This window comes from Monodelphis domestica, chromosome 1 (assembly GCF_027887165.1).
Source record: "Monodelphis domestica isolate mMonDom1 chromosome 1, mMonDom1.pri, whole genome shotgun sequence".
Lineage (NCBI taxonomy): Eukaryota > Metazoa > Chordata > Mammalia > Didelphimorphia > Didelphidae > Monodelphis > Monodelphis domestica.
In genome coordinates, this window is record NC_077227.1 from 249,519,876 (window position 1) to 249,544,643 (window position 24,768).

Here is a 24,768-nt window from a genome sequence, read left to right on the forward strand (position 1 = left end):
AGAAGGGTTGTCTACTCTACTTATAGGAAATCCTTCATGAAAAAAAATTAATTCATAGGGTCTGCTAGGAATACTTTTTCCAAGCATGAAAAATCTAATTAAGTATGAGGTTGAAACAGAATACTTTTGGGGGTATCTTTTTCCTCTGTTCCCAGTTATGTTGTTACCACCCCTGGATAGTTTCCTCTAATTAAAATAGGCCAAGAGTATAGAATTAGAAGGTACAGCCCTGGAGGCAGGTGGGTAGCCCAGTGTATTGAGAGCCAGGCCTAGAGATGGGAAGTCAAAGTTTCAAATATGGTCTCAGACACTTGCTAGCTGTATGAACCTGGGCAAGTCACTTAACCCCCATTGCTTAGCCTTTGCCACTCTTCTGCCTTGGAACCAATACATAGTATTGATTCTATGGTGAAAGATAAGGGTTTAAAAATAAAAGGTACATCCCTAAAAAATGAGCATCAAATTACTAAAGCACTGAAGCATCATTCTTGAAAATATACTGTATAATGAGTCAACTGATCACTTCATTAAATGCCTATTAGAACTCATTATCTGCAGTGTATCTGCATTTTTAAAAAATGAGAGTCCCATCTGAAAATAGCTGGCCAAATGCTATTGAGAAATAAAGGCAGCAAGATTGTGGGTAAGTCTCTAGTAAAGGAGCAAGTAGTCTATCCCTTCTTCAAGCACATTGATATATGTGGATTCTTCTATGTTGAGATGATAACAATAAGTCTTAAGTCTTATTCACTAATGTTTTTATTTTTTGAGGGAGAAGCTTGCCACTTTTCTCTTCATCCCTTCTTTGAACCAACTCCTTATTTTACTCCTTATTCAATTATCTTCATAATACTAAAATAAAGGACAAAGTACTTATTACTAGTATGTCTTTCATGGTCAAGGGGAGGTATTCACCATGAAAGAGATAAATTTCAAATATGAGATATGATTCTTTTTTCTCCAGGCTATGGTGTACAATACCATCTTGAGTTGGCCAAGCCCATAAAACACTATAACTCTAAGTAGTATGATAGCGTCCACAGAGGGAGAGAGCCAGAAGGCACACACTGCAAAAAAAAAAAAAAAAAAATATATATATATATATATATATATATATATATATATATTCTTTAAGTTTTCTTTAAAGCATAATTTCTCCCAGAAAATATGAAAAGCAACTGACAAGTCACTGAGATTTGGATCAAGAAAACCTAACTTTTCTAAGAGAATATCTATTGTGTTGGATCCTATATTAATGATCCTTCCTATAATAATGTTACTATTCTGATAGATTAAATGTATTTCCAGGTCAACTAACCAAGAATAATGCCAGACAAAATGTTCAAAAGTTTGAAAGATTAATAATCTGGTGCATTTTGGTAGGACCTAATTTCAAGACTTCCCTTCTACTGGCAATTGAAGGAATGTAAGAGACCCTGGAGCTCTGAATTCCTTCCCATACACATATGCACATGGTTAAGTGGTACTACCAAGGGGCTCTCTGAATTGCAAAGGAGACAACTCATTTCCTACATTTAAAACTCTTTGCCACTGCATTTACATATCTTAATAAGCTTCATTCTTCTCCCTAGAGAAGTCATCTGGGAATTGATCAGAAAATCTAAATCTGAACATTCTCAGTAAGCTTGTTGGATAGGCGATTCTAATGAAATCAGGGAAAACTAAACTTTAAAATGATTTGGCATTGGCATTGGCATGTTCCCTCCAAAATCTTCTAATTTCCATCTCCTTTCTCCTGTACCTCACGCCCTTTGAGATTATTTAAGTGGTCTAATAAGACTATTCCTGGAATTGGAAGAGGTGAAAAAAAAAAGGGGGTCAACTGCCTTGAATATAGGATTTACATAAAGAGGACAGCATAGCTAAGAAACAACCTTGGACCTTTCCCAGAATCACAAAAGAGTTGTTCTTCCCCACCTCAACTTTTAAAAAATATTTAGAATAGAAGTTTAAGGGTTATTCCCACCACTGTGAATATCATTCTTTGATATTAATAATTTTGATTTTTCATTCTGTTAAAAATTAGAAAAGATTGAAGGTCATTAGAAAATCCAAGCTGGTTTATATCACAACATTAACATCATTCTTAGTGTCTTTTCATGTTCTTGTTGGTTTTTATTTTAATTTATTTTAACCATTAGGAAGCACTGGATTAGAAACATGTGCATGAGAATGAGTTCATTTGCCCTGAGCTTCATTTGTTAGGTTTATTGAAAAGCAAATATTCCTATTAATATACACATATACATATACACACATGAAATACTTGCAAAGCTGAGTAAACCTTATCAAATATAAAAATATATCTGTTAAATTCATAATGACATTTAGTTACATATTTTCTAAAGCAATCAGCATGAAATTTTAAACCAAAAATTGCATTTATTCTTGATACAGAAAGGGACACTATTTTCAATAAGGAATAATAATACCATATCATTAAAAAGAAAAAGTTATGTATTACTGATCAGACATAAAAAGGGAACAACTTTGTGGCCAATACACTGGGAGGTCTAGGAAGTATAGGCCAAATTCTTCTAGGACCCAACAGATCTCCATATTCTTTGGCAATTAGGTAGGAGAATAGTCAAAGGTACCTAAAACCTTGGAAAAGATTAAGATGAGTGGCAACATTTTATATTACCTTTAAAAAATGGCACAGACTTCTTTAGCCAGGACTGAACAAAAATAACTTTTGAAATACTGGCTTCTGCTACATAATAACTTAGCTCCTGGAGACTTACATACCATAAAATTTTATATTCTGGTAATTAAATTTTGAATTCTCAAGAACCAATAAATTGAATTGAGACCATCATGTCATAACTGGCTCATACACATGCTTTTACTCATAATGCCAAATGTCCATATGTTTTTCTGCATTCAACTTTTGGCTAAAGTTATAAAGGAAGGGAAAAATAGTAAAGGGAGAAGGAAGTGAGAGGGAAGAGAAGGTGGCCCTTGTCTATTTCCACAATACTTAACTTTCATTTCCCTTAAAGATTTGGGTCAGGTTGCATGTCACAAAGGAATGAATATCAAGTGATAGACAGTGGATTCCTTCCAGATGATCTAAGCATATATCATGTTCATTAGAAATTCATTTCTTTTCCCTGACGTTCAACATTTTCCTCCTGGTCAAGAAGGTTCTTATTGGATTCTATGGTTTCAAGTCAATCTTACAAAAGAGAAAAATACCTCATTTTGACCATATAGGGTCATCTGCAGCCCAGTAGCATGGTGAAAATTCACTTCCAAGTCCTATATCTAGCTACTATTTTGTCCATATATTTTGTTACAAAGACATCTTTGAATCAATTGCGTCCTAACCTAAAAAAGCTCCACACTCTGCATTTCCCTAAAACATTTTGCCCTATTTTTGTTCTTCTCTATTTCTAAAACTCCACTCAAGTAAATCCATTTCCAAAGCAAAATGAGTTCTGAACCCTCCAAAAGTAAAAGAACAATTCAGGCACTGACAAATGTTATTTCTTGGCTCAGACACTAGTAATGATGATGTACTGCTTCTAGGGTAAGGAAGAGTGGCTGAAAGGTTTTGGCAATTTGCACCAGGCTAGATGAAAACATTTTCCTGCAGGTAGGATATTAATACAATCTAATATACTGTCAAACCTATGAAAATGCTAATAAGAATGCGATAATATATTCATCTACTATGAAATTAATGCCAAAGGTATTTTTCTATTTTTGATTGAAAGAATAAAGAAAAGATATATTTTTAGTTTTATTGACACTTTAAAATGAGACCCTGTACGTGAGGAACATTTACTGAGGAACACCACACTCTAGAACCATAGCCAAGAGGGTGGAAATATTAGGTTTGATTGGAGAAGTTTCTATTAGTTCATATAATTTCTTCATTTATGTGGTATAACTCAAAAGTATGAAAAAACTACAAGTGATACCTAGGGAAATTCTGAAGACTTTTTTTTTGTGCTGATTCCCTTCAATTTTACTTCTCAGAACCAACACATTTCAGAAAGAGATGCTGTACTGTTCCCTACCTTTGAATGACTCAACATGCTCTGAACCTCAGTAATGATGCCTGAATCTCAGCTAAGAAATGCTTTCTCTATGTTATGACAATAGTTCTGAATTTCCTGAATCACAAAGATGTGACTGGACCTGTGATGAAACCTTCTTTACAACTGGTAATCTTAATGAGTTGCCTATGGCACTTGAGACAGTGACTTTTCCATGCACACGGAATGTGTGTCAGGGATGGAACTAAACCCAGGTCCTCCTGACTCTGATCAGCTCTCTATCGACCATGTCATGCTGTCTGGCCCACATACACACACATACACACACACTCCTTAAAAATCAGGTACTCACTATTGGAGGAGTTGTGAACTAATTCAACATACTGGAAAGCAATTTGGAACTATGTCCAAAGTGCAATAAACTGTAGATATCTTTTGATCTAGGAATACTACAATTTGGTATGAATCCCAAGATATCTTTTTTAAAAGGAAAAGGGCCTGTACTTACAAAGATAGTTATTAAAGCATTTTTTTTGTAGTAGCAAAAAATTGGAAATTGAGGATATGACCAACAATTGGGGAATGGTTGAACATATTGTGATATAGATTATGATGGGATACTATAATATTATAAGAAATGATAAACAGGTTTAAGAAAATTGGAAAGACTTAAATGGACTGATACAAAGTGAAATGAGCACAACTAGAAGAATATTGCTTACAGTAACAAAAATATCATAAGATGATCAATTCTGGATGACTTAGCTAGTCTCAGTTAAACAAAGATATAAAATAATTCTAAAGGATTTATAGAAACTATTATCTACCTGTAAAGAAAGGACTGAAGGAGTCTGAAAGTAGAGCAAAGCATACTTAAAAAAAAAACACTTTTTCTTAGTTTGGAGAGGAATCTGTGTTTTATTTCACAATATGATTAATAAGAAATATGTTTTGTGTGACTGAACATGTGTAAGAAATTTTGAATTACTTGGCTTATCAATGATGGCAGAGATACAGGAAGGAGAAATAATTTGGAACTCAAAATCTTATAAAACTAATGTAAAGAATCACCTTCATGTATAATTGGAAAACATTTTTAAAAATCAAGTGTTTGAAGTTCTATATAAGCATAATCTCATTAATCCTTAGTACACATTTGAAGAAGGAAAACAAATCATAAAATTTAATATGGCAGAAATCAAACTAATGATGATGTCAAGATGAGAAAAGTAAATTCCTTGGAAAAATAATTGTGAGATAAGAATTAATATTTCTGAAACATAAGAATTAAATGAATGACACTTTCTGTTCTACTAAGTGGAATCACCAAGAGCCATAACTTGCCCCAAAGCTCTGATGTCTTCTTTCTTCTCCATGGTGATCCACAGAGAATCATCCTAAGACTTGTAGTACTCAGCCAATCTTTGTCACATAACTTCATTTAATTAGTCTGTTCACAAGCATCCCAACCCACAGGGAGCGAGGTCCAAACAACATGGGATACAAGTTACTCCCTTTTCCAGATGGCTGCATTCATATTTTTACTGATCTTTTCATTGCCATCCCCTTCCCAAATGTTATTGTCCTAGGTGAAAGAATTCCTAGTTATGTTCTAGGTATCATATATCCCAGAAGACAACTTGCTTACAAAGGTAATGCTCATCCCTAGAGTGAATTACTTAAAAATACACTACGGAGCTTCAAAATAAATATTAGTTGTTGTTGCTGTTACTATTTAATGGATAAATAAATCTCATATCCATTGCAAAGATGTTAATATTGGTGCATTATGAGTAGAGAAAGTGTTATATTATTTTCAGCAATGATGATTTTCTGACACCCATTAGTCAAACATTCGTGATTCCTAATGTCAATGGTCTACAAACCAGTTGCTTAAAATTGGTGATGAAATCTATCGATAGAAGAAGCTATTTGGATCATGTAAGGATCAAACATATAACCTTGGCCCCATTAGCAAGGCCCTTTACCTTTAAAAGGTTTGCATTTTACTATCCATATTTTATTACTGAGATAACTAAAACATAAAAAGCTTAAATGATTACTCTATCCAAGCTCAAAGCTTAAATTCAGACTACGAATATTATATAGCACCTGATGATATTCAAAAGCTTAAATATTTGTCTAAAAATTCAGATTATGTGAATGACATTTAGATAACAAGCTATTTGACAGATTCAAAACCCTGAATTGAAGTACTATTTTTTCTGGAGAATTGTTATATTTAATATTATTGGTTCAATTTAAAAAATCATAGTGGCTAATTTGTTTTTTTTTCTCTCTTTGTGATCAGTGCCATCATCCCTTCTTCCTCCCCTCAACCCTATCTGAAATTTATTTCTACTATAGCCTTTCTTCAATGACACCCTATAAACTCTGGAAACAAAATACTTAAGCCACAAGTCATGCCTATGTGACTACTTCCATCTCAACTTTTTTCTACTATTATAATTTCCAGAATATATTGAAGCAAACCTTAAAGGAACTTTTCCAAGATGACAAACCTAACACTGACTTCCGATTATGCAATTCAATTTTGGAAATACTCATATAAGATACACAGAGATATTATTAAAATTCCTCTTTATTCCACAATTTTTTTGTCCTTCTGAAATTACACTGAAATTTGGACTGAAACTAGACAAGATAATCTTACTTTCTGTCTCTGTTCCACTTTCTTTTCAGTGTACCTAATTATTTATTTTGTGTTAAGTGCCTCAAAACTGTTTGGGAAGATTAAACTGCTTTTTAAAGGAAAAAGAAAAGTATAACTTAAGATTTTTTCCTATAAAAATGACTTACTAGTATTTGATATTTTAAAAATTCCTTTTCAACTTAAAAATTAAATTTTGTCCTCAACTACCTAGCACTTAATCTCTAAGATTCCTCCTATAAATTTTTTGTTTATTTATTTTTTCCAATTATTTCCTCACTGTTACAAAGGTATACTAGTATTTTGGTTCTCTCTCTGTCTCAGTCTCTCTGTCTCTCTCTCATCATGTATACATTTTTTTGTTTTTATTCAGTTTTTATTTCCCTTTTATTCCTTCAGTGTCTGACTTTGATTTCCAAACAGATAAACATCAAAATGGAACTAACTCAGCCTAGAAAATGAGATTAAGTAAAGATTGGATGGCTGAAAAACAAACAACAATAACAAAAAATAACAAGCACTCCAGTCTCTATATGTGTTTATGTATAATGACACAACTAAGAAGTCAAGGGGCTTTCAGGAAAGATTTCTTTCAAAGAGAAAATTGAATATAGTTATATTCAGTATTACTGATATCTGTTGTCATAGCAATACATATACTAAAATGTAAAGAGAAAAAATAGAATATTAGGATTGGAGAGGGAAGAACAATTATCTCATGCAATCACACACTAATAATTGACCACAAAATCCTTTTTATAGGCTAACTGATATCAACTATAACTGGAAAGATTGCCTCTCTTTGTCTGGACAAATATAATTCATTTAATACAGTATAAATTGTGTTCACATTTACAGAGTTAATTATCTCAACAAAGTAAAATATATTTGTATAGTGTGTTGCTGTCTTCAAATTGCTTTCATTCATATTATTTCATTCATACACACTGATCTTCATGGTATAATCCTTTTTACCCAATTTTCAGTTAGAAGATCAGTATTTCTGAAGATGGATGATTTAAATGGATTAGGATTCTCTCTTATCATTACTGAACAAAGGTAATGTCAGTGTCAGGTTTGCTTCTATCCCTTTGCATCCCAGTATATATATGTGGAGACTGATTAAAATAAAGATATAGATGGATGTGCAGCTGCAGTTTATATGTATATAGGGAACAAAAACCTTTACATATTTTCATTTATCAAGATATATATAACAAAAATATTCTTATAAATGACTTTTTGAACTAGAGTTGTATATTACATATATCCCTAATAAATGCCAACATTTATATTAAGTGCCCCATTCCAAAATAATTTTGAATCCTAATTCTATTGTATATGATAGTAGTGGTGACTGAATTTTGTACCATCTCCAAATATGAGACCCTTGTTTAAATCAGTTGGGTCTTTGACAAATATAGTAATTCACTAGAACCCTATGCAGCTTGCTACAATCTGAAAATTATATTCCAAAAGGTGATTGCTTTGAAGTGATTTTTCCCTTTTAAAGAAATTCTTCCCACTTTCCTTTAAGAATAGTTAAAAAAATGAAACATATATTCATACATAAGGGAACAATTGTTATTAGAACTATCTAAGCTCCTAATGATTTAATTTAGAAAGTATGACATTTTAAAGAAATTTCATAAATACAACCGGCTGGAATTATTTATAGCAACCATGTATTGTTTGGTGAAAGAGTCTAGAGCATGCATCTAATTCATGTACATGTTTCTTACTATAAAATAGGGTACAAGAATCAAAGTTTTCCTTATGAATCTTAGGGAATTCAATAGCTGTTTTATATCTTAGATTATTATAGTTCCTTGTTAATATCACTTGCAAATTCATTCAAATTGATCTATTCTTTGAGAACTATTATGTAGCAACAAACCTGGCAGCAAACAAAGGACAATGATAATGATATACTTCAGATAAAGAAAAGCCATCTAGATAAAGCTCTAAAGTTACAGTTTTATTGAAAAACAACAAAAAATTAGAACAAAGAATAAACAAATAGACTGCATTCTTAATCTCAAATGATTAAGCAATATACTAATATAATAAAACTTATAGATTTCTTTAACTTGAGAGACGAAGAAACAATAATAAAGACAAAGAAATCATAAAAGCTATCAAGAAGATGTAAAGGTAGATAATAAGAATAAAAATATTTCTGAAAGATGCAAGTATTTCAATTTAAGATAATCAACTATGCTAAAATATAATTAGGGTTAAAATATTTCATTGTCATTTCGCATTCAAAGTGAACAAAAACAACAGATGCTCTAAAATGTCTCATTCTATAGTAAAGAGATCCTCAAGCAAAAGACATTGGATTCCAACCTTTGAGCCCTGTGAGTTTCAAAATATTATGACTAGGGGAACTGCATTCCCCAGCATGCCTCAGGGAGCCTCCCTACTTCCTGGCATGTGATTGGTCTTGAATGGACCAGTCCTGTGCTGGGGGAAGGACCACGCTCCCTATTTCCTGGAGTGGTATTGGTCTTAAATTGGACCAGTCTTGGGCTAGATGGGCCACGCCCCCCCCTACTTTCTGGTGCAGGATTGGTCTATATAAAGGCCAATCTGGCACCTAGGAGGGAACTTTAATTCAAAGTCTGAGAGAAGGTAGTCAGGTTCAGGCTGCTGGAGCTCCAGTTTTCTTTCAATTAAAGTTTTTCAGTTTATAAAAGAAATGGCTTTCATTTTAATCATTATGACTTTCAGGAACCTATGGAATTTTCATAACAGATCCTTTGGATCAGTTTAGTTGGGATCTGCAGGCTTCCTAGGACATATGTAAGAAGTTATGAACCCTAGAGCTTTTCCAGCTGGAGGTAGAACAGATGCACTGTAATTGAGAAGATCAAAGAACCCCTTAATGGGTTCTAATAATTGCTAGTCCTGAATGTAGATGGCCATGATGTTAACCCTGTGGTGCTAGCCTGCTAAGAAGGGATAAAGAATAACTTTGTCTGAGGCAGAGCTAAAATGAACTGGTGAGGCAGATATCCTTTGTGGGAGATGGGGCACTGTCTTGGGCAAAGGGTTGTGCTGATTCAGCAAAAACAAAACTAAACTAAAAAACAACCTAGAATTTTATGAACCAATGGAGAAATATTTCCAAGAGCCAGGAATGGTGGCCCATGATGGCAAAGAAGGAAGTTGAGGCTAGTCAGTTGATGGGGCTCAGGTTTTCTGAGCTTCGGAGATAGATTTGTGCACTAAATCAAATACCACACCAATTTGTTGTGCTCTTGGGAACAAAGAACTAAAAGCTGCCTCAAAAAGGGTGAACTAATCCAAATTCGAGTCAAAGCAGTTCAAAATTGTCATACCGGTCAGTACCGAGATCAGAAAGTGAATAGCGTCTGCACTTCTAGCCTGGGAGAGTTAGGAGCATCTACCTTCAGGAAGAAAAAAATAACAATGCCAAAAGTGGGTAATATGGTTGTTCTTCATTTCCATCTACACAGAGTGGGCATTTGATACCCAAAACAAAAGGCCCAAGAGAAGAGCTTCTGAAGGGGAAACAACATAACTCTTTTGTGGAGGTTGGGGAAAGTAAACACTCTTAATCCCTTTTCTTGTCAACCAGTTAATACTGGAGAAGTACAGTATGAGGTGATGAAAGGCTCTATTGGAGAGCTAGCCAGAACTCCTCTTTCTCCATTTACAGATAGCCTGATAGAGACAGAAGGGTCTATTTTGGAATAAAAAATAATGACAGTGTGAAACCAAAGTATAGTTTACTTCTTAAATTTCTCCTATCCAAGAACTTATAGAGATTATTAGTTTAAGATAAAACATTTATTTCTTTTCCATCCTCATATTCTTTCTTGCCAGGGTCACAATGGATAATGAGGCAAAACTTAAATAAGGTCAAGTAATCAGAGGTAGAAAAGAGCACCTCCATGTGTTATGATTGAAAAGAGGGAATAAAACTCTCTCATCCAAACAAGATTCCTATCCCAGTATTATACTGTTGCTATTTTTAATGGCAATTGTTTTTTGCTTCCAAAATCACATTTACGGTAAAAAGAAAATTTTGGGAACTACCAATACAGAGTAAACTAGTTGTTACCAAAAATAAAACTATCTGGAATGATGTTAGAAAACAAACCTGAAAGACAGAACTGACAGCAGCAACATAGATGATTCAAAGTCTCAATAGACTAAAGTAGAGAAAAGAGATATAGGAAATGATGCAAAATTAGTGGAACCAAATGGGACAAAAAATGAGAAAAATTACAACAATCTAAATGAAAAAGTCGCCTACAGGAAGGCAAATTAAGAGTAATGAAAAAACAGTATGGAAATAGGTTCTGATCAAGGACACATGTAATACCCAGTGGAATTGTGCATCGGCTATGGGAAGGGCGGGGGGGGGGGGAGAAGAGGGAGGAATAGAATATGATTTTTGTAACCAAGGAATAATGTTTGAAATTGACCAAATAAAATTTTAAAAAGAAATGAAAAAAAAAGTAATGGAAAAAACAGTGAACACAATTTTATAGCCAAGAGATGGGGGCTTCTAAAGAGTATTGTATACATTGTCAGTATTTGATGTTTTTACTGTTCTTCATCACAAGAAATGATAGAATCTAGGGGAATACATGAGAATTCACTATAATATGAAGGCAAAGTAAATTATATTTTTAAACTTAAAAAAAATTGAAAAACATATGTATATGTTCATTAATATATAAACATATATATACATGCTTTTATGTATGAATGCTATATCTAATGGTTATGTTTATGACATCAAAAAGCAATTATTTAAGTCATAATTTTATTTGCATTTGTATTGTCAAGGCCAACTGCTTAAGAAGGATATTTTGTTCTTTATAGAGATACTGGTAATTGAACAAGAGCTCAAATTTATTACTTTTTCCAATTTACATTAAGCACCCAAGCTAAATTAATACTTTTATGTGTTACCATCTCTAGTTAAGGCATAAGGCCTTGACAATACAAATTGTAAACAGAACACTAATTTTTCTTCCTCGATTATGACTTTAGTCATTAATGAAAGAGGGATTTCATAGTTTTCTCAAGAGAAAGAACTCTTGTAATGACTTTTGGCCACTCATAATTAAGAAGCAACTATAGGCATAATCCACCTATTATTTCTCCAATAGATTCTCTTCAAGTAATACTGTTAAGCTGTTATGAATACCCCTACCATAATGATCTTAACTTCCCTGAAACATTGTTCAATGGATAGTACCAATTAAGTCCAGATTCAGGGTTATCCCTCTTTGTAAGAGCTCTTCCTCATCCCATTTACTTACCTAGTTCCCATGAAACTAGTTGTGTCTTCTAATGTTGTTAGATCTAAGCCATTTTATTCAGGGGAACAATTGAGGAATTGTATAGTTGGAGCATACTGGTACTAGTTTTTTATAAGAGGTCATGAGGCAGAATTAATAGAAATGATTCAGCATATTCCACATATCATTCCTGAGAGTAATGGAGTTGAACTGAACAAAGAAAAATTGAGGCTGAGTAGAAAAATCAGACATATCTCTTCTCCTTCAAAAGAATAAAGGGAAATTGTGACATTTTTAACTGAACTAGACAAATCACTCAAGTCTATATCAGAGGAAATGTTTTTGAACTGGCCAGGGAAATGGACTGAATGACCTAGTACTCACTATCTCTAATTGCTATGTTCCTTTGAATTTTACCTCTCCGAAATCTGCTTTCATCTTTGCAATAATGATCCAAAAGAGATTAAAAGAAGGCCCTTGAGTGACTCAATATGCCTATCTGAGTTCATGCAGCAACTATAGATGAACTGATGCTGTCTTGTCAAATAGCACTTATATCATTAGTAAGTATACAGGATAATTAGATTGAAGAGATGAGTTGCAAGGAAGAGTGTAATTTTCTAGTGCTTCCATCTTTTTATTGGTCATAACTGTCAAGTGTTGATTATTCTCATTGCATTAGGGTTCAAGTAAGGGTTTGCATCTCCTGACCACCCAGATAACCCAAGGATTCTGCCCTGACACTTCTCTTGTGATGACTTTTCAGTCAAGTATAGTAAATAATGATGAAGGTATGGTACTAATTTAATTCTTCTTCAACCACCCTTTAAAGAAAAATAGGTACTGTGACTGTACAATTCTCTTTATATATAATATATATATCATAAAGGAAGGAAATGAGATCCATAGCTTACTACAGCAGCCAATTAGATTCCTTGGCACAAGGCATGGTGCACTAGATAAGTTGCATAGCAGCAGCAGCCCTGATGGTAAAGAAAGCAAGTGATCTAATCCTGGGATGTAAATTGAATGTATACTCATCCCATCAAATAGAAAACACACTAAAAAAGAGTAATTTACAAGCCTTTACATCTGCCAGATTATCCCAGTCTGAAGTCATCTTGCTAAGCAATGAAAACTTGATCCTACACTGCTGCTCACCATTAAATCCAGCCACATTAATTCTAGAGTTATCCCTGTCAAGAGAACCACTACATGACTGCTTGAAAACCATTGAAATGGTGCAGAAATCCAGACAAGACTTAAAAGACACACCACTGATAAGTCCTGAATTGCAAATGTTTACCAATGGATCTTCATATGTGCAGGAGGGTACATGATACACTGGAGCATCTATGGTCACACAAACAGGCACTTTATAGCATACATCTCTTCCCAGTCACGTCAGTGCACAGGGAGCAGAGCTGAAAGCTCTCACTATGGCACTCATCATTGGCAGAGACAAAAGAATCAACATTTTCAATTGACTCGTTTTATGCTTTTTCAGTCTTTCATTGTACAGGGGCTATATGGAAACACAGAGGGTTTATCACAACAGCTGGGAAGAAGATTGCATATGAGGACCTGATATCGCAACTGTTAGAAGCAGTCCAGTTACCAAAGAAAGTAGCAGTAATCTATTATAAGGGTCACTCCTTAGGTAAAGACAAGATATCCCATGGGAACAATAGAGCAAATGTAACTGCGAAGTTCACTGCAAGGTTTGGCCCCTTACTTGTACTAAACTTCTCTCTAGTTGAAGAGCAAGATATCAAACAAGCTTACAATGAAAGGGAGGTTCAGTCATGGAAACAACAATTGGGGGTCAGACTTGTGCATGGAATTTGGATATCTGAAGATAGAAAACCCATTTTACCCAAAACATTATACTACCATCTGTTTAATGCCTTACACTCAAAAGGGCATTATGGTAGTCTCACTCTGTTAGATTCCATCAAGAGATTTTGGACCATTCCAGGGATATCAACATATGTAATCAGAATATGTCAGGCATATACATATTCCTTAGGAGTGTGCCACAGGAAGATGGTTCTTTAATCTATGCTTTTGGAAGGGGGTGGTTTTGATACTTTCTAATTCTCCCTTGCCTTCCTTCGAACAAGTATAATATGAGTATCGGGAATTTTTCAAGTCAGCTATATTACACCAGAATTTCACCTGACACTCAGATTCCAAAAGCCAAGAAGGTCTAAATAGCATTCTGCCTTCAAATTGTTGATGCCCCTGGTCAACTATTTGCCTGCAATGAATAGCGATGTAGAGACACTGGAACATAGGAAGATACAAATAGTTTCCTGGTTCCCCTTCGAATTCTCTTTCTTCTATATTATGTTGAATTAAAAAAAAATGGAGATTTAAGACAGAATAGAAGACAAGTAGAGTCTCACCCAGAATCCCCTCTATTTTCAAAAATAATAAACAAATTGCATGAGGTAGAATAGCCTGAAATATAACTTAAAGGTTCTGGCCAGTAGGCTAAGGATGATATAGATTGGGAGAAATTACAAGTGATCACATCAGGACAGGAAGGATAAACAAAACAATAAATACTTATGGTAAAACAGGAGAATACTAAAGAAGAAATTTTATACTGCTGAGAATGAAATAAAAGTTAGGTCAGAGATTGTGAAGAAAGCCAGAGAACCTGTGAATGATAGAGAGAAAAAGAGAAGAGCATTTCTCTAGACAAAAATAAATGCATTTTACATGAACAGAACTCAGCTGAATTGAAACAAGAGCATCTGGTTTTTATTACAAAGTTTATTTTCCTTTACACCCTTGTATTATGTTAAAATAAATTTATTAGTATATTTGCTACTAATTGTGTGAAAAATTTCATTTGCTTTTCAAAAAACATGTGAATGGATTAGATACACTCTTTTCACTGTTTTTGATGCCCAAATAAACCACAACATGGAGGGAATATATTCAAAATACCCCCAAAATGGTATTTGGGGTGGGTTATCCCAGTTAATTCACTTCCTTTATATTAGCTTCCCCCCCTAATCTCCTACAGAAAGATTATGAAATTTCCTTTTACTTTTAAGTTCAATTTGTCACCTAGATGGCATAGAATTGGAGCCCAAAGTTCAAATACTATCTAATCCACTAGCTAAATGATATTGAGCAAGTCATTACTTTCTCAGACTCAATTTCTTCATCTGTAAAATGGTGATAATAAAAGCCTCCCAAAGTTGTTGAGAGGATCAAACGAGATACTATACAAACCACTTGTTCTTAAGTAGTTTCAGTCATGTCCAATTCATGACCTCATTGGGGTTTTCTTAGCAGATACTGCAGTGGTTTGTTATTTCTTTCTTCAGCTCATTTTACAGATGAGGAATCAAGGCAGAGTTAAGTGACTTGCCCAGGATCACACAGCTAATAAGGGTTTAAGGACAGATTTGAATATGGGAAGATGAGTCTTCCTGATTCTAAGCCCATTGCTTAGCAAACTTTAGAAAGCTATAGGAATGCTGGCTATTTTGATAGTTAATGGTATAACGCAAAAACTTATAAGATTTAGGGCTGAAGAAAGAACATTAAAGACCATCTGAGCGAATCCCAAACATTACCAACAAATGAAGAAATGGAAACCTAGAGAAGAGACATTTCTTGCTAAAGATCACAGAAGAGGCAATTTCAGCAGAACAGAGTTTAAAACCCAATTACAAATCCAATGTATAGTCCTCATGATATTCCACATTATCTTTAAACCTGTAAAACTATTCACATTTCTATAAATCACTCCATCTCATTTCTCTGGGCATTTTTACAGGCTTGGAATGCCCACTCTTCTCAGCTCTATCTCCTGGCTCCCTTGGCTGCCTTCAACTTCTAGCTAAAATCTAGTTAGAAGTCTTTCCCAACTCCACTTAATTCTAATGCAATCTTTACTTTCAGTTTATCATATATATATATATATATATGCATATATATATATATATGTATACACACACATATCTTTCTATCTATCTATCTGTTTATCTAATTTATACACACTTATTTGCATGATCCCACCATTACACTGTGAGCTCCTTGAGAGAGGAGATTGGTATTTTTTGTTTTGTTTTTTGCCTTTATTTGTATCTCTAGTACTTAAGACAGTATTTGGCACAGAAATGCTTAATAAATGTTTATGACTGACAGTTAAATGACTAACTCCATCACGGGAAAAAGGCAGTGAGGGGACAGTTGGGTAGCTCAGTGGATTGAGAGTCAGGCCTAGAGATGGGAGATCCTGGGTACAAATCTGGCTTTAGACACTTCCCAGCTGTGTGACCCTGGGCAAGTCACTTGACCCCCATTGCCTAGCCCTTACCATTCTTTTGCCTTGGAACCAATACCCAATATTGATTCCAAGACGGAAGGTAAGGGTTTAAAAAAAAGGAAAAAGAAAAAGGCAGTGAAAATGTTATTACTTCCATTGTACAGATAAGGGAGATTTAGAGAAATTTAAAGAACTTAATCATTTATCCAGAATTATCCAGCTAGAAAGTAGCTGAGCTAGGATTCAATGTTCTCCTCACAAAGTTATTTGAGTTACTGATCAGTAGTAGGATTTATGGGTGAGTACTATATAGTTTCTAAGTGAACTTATATCTATAAAGGAATAAATAGGGTTTGCCTCTTTAATTCAAATGTCTGAGTGCTTCTACGTGTATGGCCTTGAATGTGGTCATCTTTAAGATACATTTAAAGATATATCCATTTACTTAACTATGTATTTCAAGATAGTTAGGCTTCTGTGACTTTAGAGTAGCCTACACATCCAAGGGCCAAGGTTTAATTACCATATGAGCTTTGTACGTAGAAAAGATTTTATAGCTTTCAACTACAGACGAAACATTAACCAATTTATATATTAAAATAGTATAAATAGGGGGCAGTTGGGTGGCTCAGTGGATTGAGAATCAGGCTCAAAGATGGGAGGTCCTGGGTTCAAATCTGATCCCAGACATTTCCTAGCTGTGTGATCCTGGGCAAGTCACTTAACCCCCTTGCCTAGCCCTTACCTCTCTTCTGTCTTGGGATCAATACAGTATTGATTCTAAGCAGAAGTTAAGGGTTTAAAAAATAGTATAAATATATTCACAGGAGGTGAGTAAAAACAGCTTATCTCAGACACAAAACACAAACATAATGGTGGTCATCATCATCATCAATTAGGTCACAATTTAGTGGGGTTTTGTGGGGTTAAAGATTTTTTAAAATTATTTTTAAATTTTTCAATATTGTTGGGACTTTAACTGAGTAGTATCTTAATAAAATTGTCACCCTGTAATTGTATGTCTTGGAAATGTCTACCCAATGAGTTCTACACCATCATCTTCAAACTGTGCATCTCAACTGCTGCTTAGTTAGTTGTCTCTTTTACATATGTAAAGCTTTTTATGAGATACTTTATAATCTATCAATGACATTTTCCATATTCCCTCAACTCATGCCAACCAGAAGGATTGGAATGTTTGCTGGAGAGCCATGTAAAGACATCATGTGAAAAATCAAATATCATGAGGAAAAACCGTAGGTAAATATCATTGGAAGTCTAATTACAACCATTTTTGTAAAACTTGGAGTTAAAAATAACTTTTTGCCTTTAACACACTTTTTCTCTTTCCATTCCTCCCATTTTCAGCAATTTTGTGTATTGGGAATATTGACAGGGATTTCAGAAGAGAGTGGTGGGTTATCTTTATCTCTCTGTGATGAGCCCAAATATGATTACTATTGATTTGTGATTTACTGCATATAATGCCTTTCATTACCCTCAGCACTTTATAGAACTATAAATGACATGTAATTGGTGTGCCCTGTACATATGTGTGTGTGTGTATATATATATATGTTTTTGTATGTATGCATATATTGTTTTTATTATTAGATATTTATGTAGTATCTGTTGAAGAAGTTTAAGACTTTAAAAAGATATTTTTAATATCTTTTCTTGTGCAGGAATTAAATTGAGGAGAATTTCAAGATATGGAGTATTTTTCTTGTAGATAAATCACATTATTAGATAGGTGCTAGGTAATGGTTTGGCTTGAGTTCAGAAAAAAAATCAACATTTCCTTTGTATGCCTTTTTCTAATGATTTTTATAATATTAGAATACCCATTCTATAGGAAAACTGAAAAAGTAAGGCTATGTAACTTTTCCAAGGTAATAAGGTGAACATTGTGTTCTGTGGATAGAGTAAGGATTTGAATTTCTTAAAGCTTTGTGAATTTAATTAGACATCTTCCAATTAACATGAGAATAAGCTTTTCAAAATGTAATTACTTGGGAGTTACTGTATACAGTCCTCAATGTAATCATCTGAAAGGTACATCATGTAGATATGACCACTTGCATGTGAATCTGAGTTAGCTAAGTCTATGCATATCAGGGTCTGAAGTTTGATCCCTGAACAGGTTTTGCATAAAAGGGGAAAAAAGCACATAGACTGTGCAAAAACCCAAGGTAATAGATTTTTTGTTTGTTTGTTTGTTTTTAAATTGAATTTGATTGGATATAAGGGAGTCGATAAAAGACCATATAGTTCCATGTCAAACCCATTCCCCTTAGAACTTGAAGTCCAGATTAATCTCCACATAGATCTAGTCTTAAATGATTTAAGATATATTCATAAGAATCATTGCCATATGTTATTCAATTTTCAGAAGGATACACAAGGGTCACAAGAATAAAATGAGCATTAAATGTAGTATCAGAGAAGCTAATAGAAAAAAAAATTAATTCCCTCAATCATCCTCCTGCCCACAAGCCCTGCCCAGTCCGAGAGGCATCCCTGATAAGTCTCATCTTTAGTAACTATAACAACCATCACTTTATCTGATGTAATTCCTCATCATTATAACAAGCTCAATTGTGTTTCCTGTAATTCCTTTACAAATAACCTTGAGTCCTGTGTATGTCCGCTTAATATCTCAAGAGAGGATCTGGGTATTCTCCCTCTATTCCTACCCCCACCTCTTCCTCTTGGGGAGAGAGAAAAAAATTATCTCTGGCTGTCTTCTGGGTGGCTGCGTTTAATCTCAGGATTAGGCAGAAGCCCACAGTTCCCCTTGAAAAGCTTATCAGCTTCCAAGAGACATTTACAGGGAGAGAAAGGCTCTAGGTTTGATAGTGGTAATTGTATTTAGCTTGTAAGATACAAGGCTATTTATCTTGTGGCTGGAAAATCACAGAGGAGAAAAGAAGTTTGGCCAATCTAACCAAAATTAACCCCCTTTCCATTCTTCCCTCCTTCCCTGCACTTTTGTCCCCATTCTCTGCCCACTTGCCCTCCCACCCACTGATTATTAGGCTATAAAATAGACTTTCATTTGATAAAGGTCAACCCATATGGCCTGTCTGCTTAGAGATGGTATGGAAAGGGAGGACAGGATCATGAAAGATTTAGGCTGTCAGTACATAGAAATGCCCCAATATTGACAATGAGGTTCATCTACTGGAGAGGGAGATGACATAGGTGACCTGAGCTACAGTAGCATTAGAAACAGAAATGATATATGATTTTTGACAGGGCTCAAAGGTCCAACACCGGTATATCCCAGTGAAAATCCAGGGTGCTTTTGGCAGTGGTATGTGTGATAGGAGATGTCACATTCTACAATTGTCTCAGCAGAGCTATTATTGCAACCAAATAAAACTAACCATTGAAATTTCAAAAATGTCTTTTTTTTTTTTGGTACATTGAGAAGGAGTAGGCTTGGTAATAGAAATAGAAAAATAGAAAAAGAAAACAGGGGATTGATTCTAGGTGATAGAGTATATAGAGTGCTGTCTGCAGTCAAAAAGACTCATCTTCCTCGGTTCAAATCCGGCCTCAGATACTAGTTGTGTGGCCTTGGGCAAGTCACTTAATAACCCTTTTTGCCTCAGTTCCTCATCTGTAAAATGAGTTGGAGAAGAAAATGGCAAATCATTCCAGAGTCTTTGCCAAGAAAATCTCAAATGGGGTCCTGAAGAGGCTGACAGGACTGAAATGAGTCAACAATAATCGAAATTCAGCCCTTCAGCTGTGGTCATTCTATATTTCTATTGAATCTAGGGAATGGTGCCTATATATGACTAAAACAGTGAACAAGTTTGCAATGGCCCTTTAAGGCCATCGTGATTTTCAAGACTATGAGCATGGTTAAAGATCTGGCCCTGACAATTGTTAACTCATTGACTGATCACTTTAATATCCTGACTCTCCGTGTCATTATTTATGTCATATAAATAATGATACCTGCCCTGCCCTTTTTATTTCAATATTCCAGTGGATCTATGAACTTATTGATGTAGATATTCCTTCTAATGATATAGATTGCAAATCATCCATTCCTGATCATATTGCAGAAATCTTCTCCGAATCCTCCCTTCAAGTACCCCACAATGGGTCCACCCAACATACTAAAGGGCTTTCCAATACATTCAACTGACTCTGTGAGAATACCAATAGAGCGCAATTTTGGGGTGATCTATTATTGTAAGTAAATGGTCAGCTTGTCACTGTTTTCCATTAAACATTTTATTCTATACTCCTTTAGATTACTTCTGCAAAATTCCATTTTGTTGTTGCTAATGTGTTACACACTGATCACAACTACCATACATTGATCTGTGGTCCATTTTTTGATTCCTCCCTCCCCACTCCAATTCTTTTGTATTTATTTTTATTAATTCCAGTATTTATAGCTTATTGCTATATAGTAATACCAGAAGAATATTATTTTTAAAAAGACAGACTAGCCACTGGATGATGAATTCTCTAATCTAGGCAACCCAAGGAGTAAAATGTTATAATGGGCAAATGACATAATGAATACATTTTGCAAACCACAAAGCACTATATTACTCCAAAGGAGTTATATTATTATTATTTTGCTGCCAAATGATAACTCTATAGGAAAGAATGAACTCAATTTTGTCAGCAAGTAGATTAGCTTGGTTTCTTTTGATCAGATTTGGCAATCATTTGTTGTTGTTGTTGTTGTTGTTACACTATATAATATAATTGAAATACAGATGATGTTAATTTGTGGTTTTCTAAGCCAATAAGAAACCTACAGGGATCTGTTTTTGTTTGAGTTTGCTTTTAAAAATTAGTGAAATTTGATATCTACAAAAATAACAAATTTTACCCTCTTCCAATAGCCTTTATTCCTTGTGTCCCTTTGAGTTTTTTCACTATCTCTCCTTTCTCTTTACTGATGAAACTGAATGTAGATTTTTGTTTTGCGTGGATGATATACAGAGATATAAATATATATATGTAGATAGAAAAATAGATGCATACACACACAAAAATAAACAGATATAGAGACAGGGCATGATGCTGGGAAAAAGACACATTTTATATCATGATGATTTTCATAAATGGGCTTTCATTCATCCCTCAACCTCCTTCCTCTTGTCTATATTAAATCTGTACATAATGATAAATCATGTTTTCATAATTGAAATCAGGTATGAGGTGTTCCCTTGTAGCTCTCTCTTATAAATTATTCTGCATGAAAGAATAAAGTCTGGTCCCTTAAGTGAAGACACTGTCTGAATAGAGTGCTAGAACCAAAAGGAACTATGGTGACCATCTGGACTAAGTGGGGCTTATTTAATAGATGAAAGCCAGTAGGTTCTTAGAGATGAAGTGAGTTACTGAAAATCATACAACAATCTAGTGGAAAAGGCAAATTTTCTCATCTTCAGTCCCATTCCCTTTTCATGTCCCTTCCTCCTAATATCAAATTAGGTCAAACTATAAGAAAAAATATCAGCTTTTCTCAATAGAAATCCTTAGAACTTGGAAGGAATTTGGACCATTGAACCAAAGAACTTAAAAAACATAGGAAAACAAATGTTCTAAACTATAAGTGGCAAACTCAGACTCTCAGATTATGCTCTTTGTAAAATTCTTGAATCCTATCTGCTACTACATTAAAATGAAACTGAAAATGTTTAACAAAATAAATTAAAATAAAATAAAATATAGATGATGTTAATTTGTAGTTTTCTAAGTCAATATGAACCTTGAAGGGACTGTTTCTATCTGTTTGCCTTTACAAGATTTTGAAAATTGATTATCTACAAATATGACTGAAATTATCTTCCCATTCCAATAGTCTTTATACCTCTGGTTCTTTTGGGTTTCTTTACCATCTCCTTTCCCTTACCTGCTTGAAACTGAAGGTAGATTTTGCCTTGTATGGATGAATGAGCAGGTAGATGTAGCTTATTTTAATGCATTCTCCAAATCTGGCAAAGACTCAAATCTTCACAAGCAAAGATAGAAAGACAGGCAAAGACAACCTCCCGGCTAGGAATTAATGAAAGACTGGAGCCTCAGGAGTTTCAGTTTCAAGTCAAGCTCTGAGATTTGTTTTTAACCCTTAGAAATCTCAATGACCTCAGCCTGTACATGGAGATCTTTGTTTAAAATCCCTTTTATTCCAATGTAAAGTACTGAGACTATGAGAAGGCTATAAGAGTTCGAAATAAAACATGTCAGAGGCTTTCATTACCTGAACTAGCTTCTGGCAGAAACCACTCTTTGTAACCCATAAGGTTTCTTATGGCCAAAAAAAAAAAAAAGATTTGGTTTTACTTTGGGGATGGCTCTTAGAAACAGGGAAATGGCTCTCCAAGAAGCTTATGTTTAAGAAAATGATCCCTGGGAGGTGACACTATGGGGAGACCATCTTCAGCTTAATGGGGCCCACTATTGCCTTCTTGTAACTCACAATTAATTCAGCTCAATGGCCATATAGTATTTCGATGAAGTTCACCAATGATTTTTTTAAGCTTTACTTTTTGTCTTATTAACAACTCTAAGACTTAAAATCAAAGACTAGGCAAACCAGATTAACTGATTTACCCACAGTCTCAAAGCTAGGAAGTATCTGAGGTCAAATTTGAACCCAAGGCTTCACAACTCCAGACCTGGTGCTATATCCACTGTGCCACCCAGATACTCTCCCCCACTATTGATTTAAGGGGAAAGAAAAAGAGCACATTAGTCAGTCTGTTATAAAATGCACAAAGAAAACTATCCTGAATTCACCCAATCTTGTGCATATTCAAAATGACAGCTACCGTGGAATATTACTGTAAAGACCATATTTTTAGAAATATCCATGTGCCCATTTCCCAGAGACAGGACTGGACTAAAATAATGTGCAATTTATCAAAGGATGGAAACTCTGTGATGTTTATAAACCTTATTAGTCATCTCTTGAGTTGTCATAGGATCACAGAGACATGTTTGGAGCTGGAAAGGATTTTAGAGGCTATCAAGTTTAATTTCCTCATTTCAGAAATGTGGGGTTCCTTTGGCTTGCTTTATCTTTCCAATAAAAGTATGGGACAGGGCATGCCTGATTTCTCAAGATAAGCCTTGTGTTCCACTGGTGTATTTGTGATATGAAGAATAAAGTCCCAGGATGTTAGATGAAATTCCTGTGGCAAATTTATGATATGACATGGGTAAGAGTTGAATGGAATAGGAAGATCAAGATAGGTTGCATTCTACATGAACAGAAAGAATATTCTCATGTAGTAGATCCTAATTCCATTAGAGTATCTCTTGGGAAACCTTGTCTCAGTCTAAACAGGGCCTTAATGTTCTGTGAATAAGTCTCAGAAAAACCATGTCACGTACCATGTATGCTTATCAGCAAATTAATACTTTTTAAGCATTTAATATGTGTCAGTAACTGTGCTAAGTTCTAGGGATAAAAAAAAAAAGACAAAAGACAGTCTCTCCCACAATGAATAAAAATCAAAGAAAGTTAGGAGTGGGAAAAAGAAAAAAGCCATCACAAAACTCATTTTACTGATGAAGAACAGGAAGCCCAGAGAAAAGAAATGAGTGGTAGAAATGTAGCCCTGTGGTCTTGTTCCAATGTCACATTTAGATTTCCATGGTCCAGTCAACCACAGGAATTACCTAAAATGATCGCTAACAATCCAAGCCATCTCAGTTTCCCATGAGGACTCTAGCTTCAGGATGAAATTAATTCCTTCTTCACCTTAAGCTTGCCTTTCACTTTCCCACCTCCTTTCCCTCACCATTACCTCCACAAGGTTTCAAGATAGTTAGGGAGGCTTTAAAAGGAACATTTATTCCTTGGAAGGTCATGGTGGACTGCTTGTCCTTTTATCTTACTTTCCCAGTTCCTAATCAATATATCTACATTTTAAAAATAAAACAAAATATGTCCCTTCAAAAATGCTTTTTTATTATTATCTATTCCTGAATAGATTCCTGAAAATACAGAATATATTATATATGGGAATATATAGAGAAATATATAGAATATATATTATAGATATATAGAAATATATAGAAAATAGAATTTAAAAAAATTTGAATGAATCATTAGAAGTCTCTTTTTGCATTCATGCCATTCTCATTTTATATTCTTCTTGTTTGACAGATGTGATTCAGAAAGAACCAACCCTATATTTCATGTACCCAGCTGATCTCTAAATAGTTTCTTTTTGGTTGTTCCAGTAAAGTTCTATAAAGTCCTATCAATGCCCATTAGAAGACTGAACATTTGACCAGCTCATTTCAAAGTGGGAAACCTCAGTGGAGCATAAATTCCCTGAGATCATGTTCTCTGAACTGGATCTACTCTGTTTTATTTGCCTTCTGAACATTAGTATTAGACAAATAATGCTATTTTTTCATTGATGCTTTTATAGTATTAGGAATGGCATTTAATACATGGATTGCATAGGGAAGTTTAAGAGAAATTAATGTTTCAGAAACCAGCTA

The 24,768-nt window shown here is 34.4% G+C and overlaps 1 protein-coding gene across 15 annotated transcripts in view; it reads right to left on the minus strand.

Moving 5' to 3' along the window:
* Window positions 1–24,768, minus strand: part of NRXN3 (neurexin 3) — a 2,159,162-nt gene that overhangs the window by 195,516 nt on the left and 1,938,878 nt on the right. The window lies entirely within an intron of this gene.